The 7,500-nt window shown below is 55.8% G+C and overlaps 1 pseudogene; it reads left to right on the forward strand.

The window, feature by feature from the left end:
• The window catches only part of LOC143263173 (large subunit ribosomal RNA), a 2,994-nt pseudogene extending 2,299 nt beyond the window's left edge, over positions 1 to 695 (forward strand).
• Positions 696 to 7,500: the final 6,805 nt, after the last annotated feature.

The following is a 7,500-nucleotide window of genomic DNA, read 5'->3' on the forward strand; positions in this document are numbered from 1 at the left end:
GAGATAGGGTTTGGAACGCGAAGAGCACCGCAGTTGCGGCGGTGTCCGGATCATCCCCTCGGACCTTGAAAATCCAGGAGAGGGCCACGTGGAGGTGTCGCGCCGGTTCGTACCCATATCCGCAGCAGGTCTCCAAGGTAAAGAGCCTCTAGTCGATAGATTAATGTAGGTAAGGGAAGTCGGCAAATTGGATCCGTAACTTCGGGATAAGGATTGGCTCTGAGGAGCGGGGCGTGTCGGGCTTGGTCGGGAAGCGGGTCTGGCTGACGTGCCGGGCCTGGGCGAGGTGAACGGCTCTCGTGGCTGGGATCCGAGCTCGGTCCCGTGCCTTGGCCTCCCGCGGATCTTCCTTGCTGCGAGGCTTCCGTGGCGTTTCCCATCGGTGCGGTCGTCCTCTTCGGCCGCCATTCAACGCTCAGCTCAGAACTGGCACGGACTAGGGGAATCCGACTGTCTAATTAAAACAAAGCATTGCGATGGCCCCCACGGGTGTTGACGCAATGTGATTTCTGCCCAGTGCTCTGAATGTCAACGTGAAGAAATTCAAAAAAGCGCGGGTAAACGGCGGGAGTAACTATGACTCTCTTAAGGTAGCCAAATGCCTCGTCATCTAATTAGTGACGCGCATGAATGGATTAACGAGATTCCCATCTGTCCCTATCTACTGGCGGTGGCGGTCTGTGGCCACCCAGGGTTGAGAGGCGACCCCCGAACTAGTCCTCGCGAAGGTTGTTGCTACTACCGAGTCGATGGATGCGTCGACGATGAAGGCATTTTAGACCGTCAGTGCGTCGTACATGTAGTACTTCGCATAATGGCGAGGCCCGAGATTAAGCATGCGGGCTGTGGCGTGTTCATGTACAGCATTGAATATGCTGTACTACTCCTTAGCGGGGGACTGTTGTCACTTGTGGCTGCAGTCCCCCGCGTCACGTTATGCGGTTTTTCTGGTCTAACTGGAATGCCGCATTTTCGTTGTCTGAACACGCCACGAAGCAACACGCCGTCGGATTGAATGTTGCTGCTGAGTCGATAGGTGCATCGGCGATGAAGGCACTCGAGAGACCGTCAGTGCGTTGTACATGTAGTGCTTCGCATAATGACGAGGCCCGTGATTAAGCAAGCGGGCTGTGGCGTGTTCTTGTGCAGTATTGAACATGCTGTACTACTCCCATCCGGGGGACTGTTGTCACTTGTGGCTTCAGTCCCCCGCGTTACGTTATGCGGTTTTCTGGTCTGACTGGAATGCCGCATTTTCGTTATCTGAACACGCCACAAAGCAACACGCCGACGGAGTGAATGCTGCCGAGTTGACGGATGCATCAGATGCATCGGCGATGAGGGTATTTTGAGACCGCCAGTGCGTTGTACATGTAGTACTTCGCATAATGGCGAGGCCCTTGAACTAAGCATACGGGCTGTGGCGTGTTCATGTACAGCATTGAATATGCTGTACTACTCCCTACCGGGGGACTGTTGTCACTTGTGGCTGCAGTCCCCCGCGTCACGTTATGCGGTTTTTCTGGTCTGACCGGAATGCCGCATTTTCGTTGTCTGAGCGCGCCACGTAGCAACATGCCGCTGGATCTAGAAATCGGGATGCAACCAATCGCCTGGGCAACCCAGGCCGCAAGGGGCAAACGTGCCCTAGCCACACTTGAGCCTCCACGAAAAAGGTACCGCTGGATAGCTCGTGTTCTCAAAACGCAGCGAACCGAACGAAGTGTGGTGGAGAGGAAGAGGCAGCCTCTCCGACTGCTGTCTCCCGCGTGTTTGCCGTGCGTGGCGACCCTTGTCGTCGGAAAAGAGGATCCTGGGATCTGAGGGGGCCCTCTCCTGCGGGTGAGACGTCCCCAACACGTACCTTTGGCCTCTGCTTCGGCTAGATGGGAGGCTGGACGAGAAAAGCAGCCCTGGTCCAGTCAATCGGCTTGGAACGACCATACGCTTCGGCGAGTGGGTTCTGACGGGCGAGGACGCGGGCTGGGTTGAGTAATCGGCCCAGTCAGCAGACTATGTCCGGTGCGTAGCCCTAACCCAGCCTGATGGCGGGTTCCAAAATGTGTGGGTCGGTGGTGGCCGGGGAGCGTACCGGATGAAGGCAAAGATCTAAATATGGGATCTAAAAAAATTGAAAGTACAAATTGAACGTTCGAAGTCGGCGGGTCCAGCTCCTACTCGGAGTGAAGCCGTCGCCACAGACGCGGAAGCTACAGCAGCAGCTGTTAGCCCTCCTGCGTCTGCGAAAAAGACAAGGTCCGGGAAGGTGTTAAACATCGCCAATCCTCGTGTGACCTTGGAGAGATGCGTGACACCCACGCGAGCGGTCTCGGTGAAAACTGAGGCCACGGAAGAAGGCGCGCCGGACACCGGTAACGTGGGGACAGCGCCCAAGTCGGGGGACTCCCCCAGCCGCAAGGCTGGGAAGGAGAAACCCAGAAAAATCGAATCAGTCAAAGACACGCTCGTGAAGGTGCAACCGGCACCCGTGCGTGTCGAAGACCCCGAAGGTGGCGGTTGGAAAACCGTCACCAAAAAGTCGAAGCGTGCCAAGCCAGTCGCACCTACTGGCAAGGCCGCAGCAAACCAGGCCAGGAAATCGAAGGGGACGGTTTCCGGGCACAAGGTACGGCCTCTCGATCTCGTGAGAGACGAAGCCTTCAGGCGAGTATCGGAGATACGGACCTTTTGCTTTCGACCCGAGTCGAAAGTCAACAAGGAGTCCGGGTCGAAGATACTGGCAGAAGTCGGAGCACTCAACGAGTTGGTCCAGGAGCTGATTCAACGAAACAGCTTCGTCGAAGGGCAACTCGCCGCGGTCAGGGCGGACCTAAAAGCGCGTCCTGCCGTAATGAGTGCGGCGCGACCTGGGCCGTCCAAGGGAACCCTCCCGAAGACGGTCTCCAATGCCGCGCAGTTGACCTACGCCCAAGTGGCAAAGGTCAACCAGTCAGCGACTCCGGAGGCGAGAAGACCACCGACACAATACGTGGTGCGTATCTTCCCGCCAAAGGATAAAGGACAGAACAGCGATGCTACTAAGAGAGCTGTTCTGTCGATCGTAAAACCTGCGAAGGAGGCGATCCGTGTCAGATCGGTTCGACGCATCCACTCCGGTGGCATCGTCGTCGAAACCGATCGCAAGGAGGACCTAAAAGCCTTCGTAGGCAATAAGAAGCTGGCGAGTGCGGGACTGTCCGTCTCCTTGCCCAGCAAACGGGACCCCGAGGTCCTGATTTATGACATTCCGAAAGGGATGGGCAAGGAGGAAATTGCCTCCAGTCTTTGGAGGCAAAACCTCTCTGAGGCGTCCCAGAAGGATGTGCCTTCGGGTGTTCGGGTCAGTCGCATGGCTGGCAAGACCCCGGAGACAGCCAACTGGGTAGTGGCCGTCAGTCCGCAGATTCGTCGGCGGCTGGCGCAGAGAGGGGACCGGGTGTACCTCGGGTGGAGTTCCTGTCGTGTGCGGGACTTCATACAGGTCACCCGATGCTATAAGTGCCAGCGCTTCGGGCACACGGCGAAGCGCTGCAAATTCAAAGAGGATGTCTGCGGACATTGTGCCGAAAAAGGGCACGGCTATGCCCTCTGTAACAGGAAGAGCAAGCCTCCGGTCTGCTCCAACTGTAAAGACAGAGGGCGACCATTTGAACACAAGTCGCGAGACCCGGCCTGCGCCTCCTATCAGGAAGCGCTGGTTTTGGAGATGTCTCGCGTTAGACAAGAATAATTTGAATTGAATGGATAGTACAAACGACCGGCGACGCTCGAGAGTCATACGGGTCATGCAGCATAACATGCAGCGGGCCCGAAACGTGACCGACGAAGTCCGGACTGAGATGCATAGGCGAGGGGTAGATGTGTTGCTTGCACAAGAGCCATATAGCTGGCGGGGTACTGTGCCCGGGCTAGGCTTGAGAACGAGGCTGATCACGGCAGGCGAACCGGTGATGGCTGCAATAGCGGTCAGAAACCCGGATCTAACCGTGGTCAAAGTCTCTAACTTGTGCGACACGCATTTGTCCTGTGTCAGCATCTCGGGTTCGTTTGGGAGCTTCTTCCTGATCAGCCAGTACTTTCAATGCTCCGATGACGTTGAATCAGGTCTGGCGCGGTTGGAGAGAGCTCTTTCCGCACTTAAGCATAACCGAGTCATTATCTCTGCCGACGTTAACGCGAAATCAGCCCAGTGGGGCAGCGCGGAGACGGACGTGAGAGGCCGTAAACTCGAAGAGTTTATCGTGAGCCATGGCTTGGTTGTCTTGAACGAGGCTGGAAACGCTCCGACGTTTTCCAGCCCTAGTGGACAGTCATACATCGACGTCACACTATCGACACCTGATATTTGCGACAAGGTGCGAGGTTGGAAGGTCCGCGAGGACCTGACGACCAGCGACCACCGAGTCATAGAGTTTTCTTTGAGTTTTTGCGCCGAGGACGGTGCTGCCGAAATTAGTAGCAACAGCAGCACCAACCGGAACGGATTATTACCAAGGTTCCGACTCCGAAGCGCAAAATGGCCCGAGTTCGACAAGGCGCTGCAGGAAAGTAAGAGGAGTATATCCCCCGATCCATTGAACAATAAGGGGGATGTCGAACATCTAGCACAGGAGATCGAAAGAATGATCGTCCAAGCGTGCGACTCCTCGATGCCAACCAAGCAGTGGCATTCAAAATCCGTCCCATGGTGGACGGCCGACCTGACGAGGCAAAAGAGGCGAGTCTACAAACTTAGACGAGCCTCGCAGAACGCAGCATGTTCAGAGGAGCAGAGGGCGGCCAAGAGGACCGAGTATCTTAAACAGAGAAAGGCCTACAAAGCCGCCATCAAAGCTGCTCGGTCGCACAGCTGGCGTGCATTCGTGACCGAGCAGGGAAACAAGGAACCCTGGGGCCTCATTTATAAGATCACGAGGCAGAAGATGACAGCCAGCACGGTCATCTCGAATATAAATCGTAACACTGCCCAGGGTTACACCACAGACTGGGACTCCACCGCTTCCGCGCTGCTGGAGGGGTTAATTCCGGACGATAGCCCCGCGAATGACTCCCCGGATCATGCGCGAGTCAGGAGGGAAGCTGCCATCGAGCCGGAGAGTGAGGACGCCAGTCCCTTCACCCTCTCGGAGCTCAGATCGGCGGTCAACCGACTGAAGAGCGGCAAGTGTCCAGGCCTAGATCGGATCGAGCCGGAGATTTTAAAACGTTCGTGTAATACAATCTCACGCGAGCTCCTCCGACTCTACAACGGATGCCTGGCACACGGAGTCTTTCCCGTGGAATGGAAAGTCGGGTCCATCATTACCATCCTTAAAGGACCCGAGAAACCTGAAACGGAGATAAAGTCCTACAGACCAATATGCTTGCTTTCGGTCGTAGGCAAAGTCTTGGAGAAGCTAATCGCTACGCGATTAGCTAGTTTGTTTTTGCACCCCGACTACGCCTCCGATCGGCAATACGGATTCAGGCCGCATCGATCCACGACTGATGCCGTGGTAAAGATGAGGGAGCTTGCGTCCGGTCGAGAGGAAAAGTACGTCGTGGGTCTGCTCTTCGACATTGCTGCGGCCTTTGATAATGTCTGGTGGCCAAGCATACTCAACGCGTTGAGGAAGCGAGGCTGCCCAAAAAACCTATTTAGATTGGTGGTCGACTACTTCGACGGCCGCGTGGTGACTATGGTGTCTGATCGCGGTGCAGTGCGGAAGAAAGTCACTAAGGGCTGCCCACAGGGATCGATTCTTGGTCCGAGCTGTTGGAACTTAGTCTTCGACGAGGTTCTACAGCTCCTATCGAACGCCGGGCTCGCTTGCGAGCCCATCGCCTATGCAGACGACCTTCTTGTCTTGATCTTCGCGAACAGCAGGAAGGGTCTAGAAAGCAATGGCCAATTGGTTGTGGACACCATTTCTCGCTGGTGCGACCAGCAGAAATTGTCGCTGTCTGCGACCAAGACCGAGATGGTATTCTTAAAAGGCTCTCTCGACAGAGAGAGGCCACCTGTGATAAAAGTAGGAGGTCGGAATATTGCCGTCAAGGACTCTGTGCGTTACCTTGGCGTGCATTTTGACTCTAGACTGGGTATCCATTCCCATGTCGAGTATTTGAATGCTAAGTCCTTGCGAACGTTTAATGCGCTAGCAAGGATTGCTAAGTCGAACTGGGGATTGGGATATCGGACGATGCGTACTTTGTACCGCGGCTTGTTTGTCCCAATCGTCACGTATGCTGCCGCGGGCTGGGCAGACCGCCTTACCTCTGGGACGAGTAAAGTGCTCACCAGGGCGCAGAGGCATGTTCTGCTTGGCTGCGTCAAAGCCTACAGGACAGTCTCCACTGATGCGATCCCCGTGATCGCCGGGGAGATACCTGTGGACTTGGCGATAGCGGAGTTCAGCTGCGTGTACAAAGCCAGGAAGAAACTCGGGTTCCAACATGGAACCTATCAAGTGAGTCAGGCCGAATTGGCTGACGAAGTCGTCACCGAAGCCCAAGTTCGCAGAAGGCTGAGGGAGGCGACTTTAGAGATGTGGCAGCAGAGATGGTCGTCCTCGACGAAGGGTAGGGAAACCTTCCAATACTTCGGCGAGGTATCAGACCGTCTCTCAGCGAGCTGGATCAGAGTCGACCATGATGTAGCGCAGTTCTTGAGCGGACACGGAGACTTCCGTGCGAAGCTCAAGACGTTCGCCCTGGTCGACGACGAGTTGTGCGAATGTGGGGAGGAGGAAACTCCAAACCACGTCCTCTACGATTGTCAGCGTTACGTAGAGGACAGGGAACACCTACGCCAGGCGGCGATTCGAGAAGGATTTCAGTGGCCAATCGACAAAGCCAGCCTGGTGTCAGAGCAGCTGTTTCAGGAGTTCCGAAAATTCGCACGATCCGTAAGCAAGACTAAGAAGCGAACATAGAACGAAACTGCATACGGAGCGTGGACTCGTCCAGCTCCGTTGATGTACGGCATGCTGGGCGAACCCCTCGGGGTTCGTCCCCTCGGGCCAGGCTGAAGCCCCTCTTGCGGAGATAAAAGACTTTAACACTACTCCGTAAGAGTGCCTGGATTGGGTTGGACTCGAGGTGGCAGTTTGAGTAGCACGCTGTCTTCCCCTGATACGATGGTGAACGAAGGTAGAGCCCGAACACCAGGCACAAGTCGCAAGAGCGGCCGGTATGGTCCACCAAGGACTTAGGTACGGCCCGTCTCTCAGAGACCACAGTTTGACGACAACACTAACTGTCCCTATCTACTGGCGGTGGCGGTCTGTGGCCACCCAGGGCGGGAGATAACCCCCGAACTAGCCCTCGCGTAGGAGGGTTGATCGGCCGAGTCGATGGGTGTATCGGCGATGAAGGCATTAGAGACCGTCAGTGCGTCGTACATGTAGTACTTCGCATAATGGCGAGGCCCTGATTTAGCATACGGGCTGTGGCGTGTTCTTTGTACAGCACTGTATGTGCTGTATGACTTCCGACTGGGGAACTGTTGTCACTCGTGGC

The sequence above is a fragment of the Megalopta genalis genome, unplaced genomic scaffold (genome assembly GCF_051020955.1).
Source record: "Megalopta genalis isolate 19385.01 unplaced genomic scaffold, iyMegGena1_principal scaffold0348, whole genome shotgun sequence".
Classification (NCBI taxonomy): domain Eukaryota; kingdom Metazoa; phylum Arthropoda; class Insecta; order Hymenoptera; family Halictidae; genus Megalopta; species Megalopta genalis.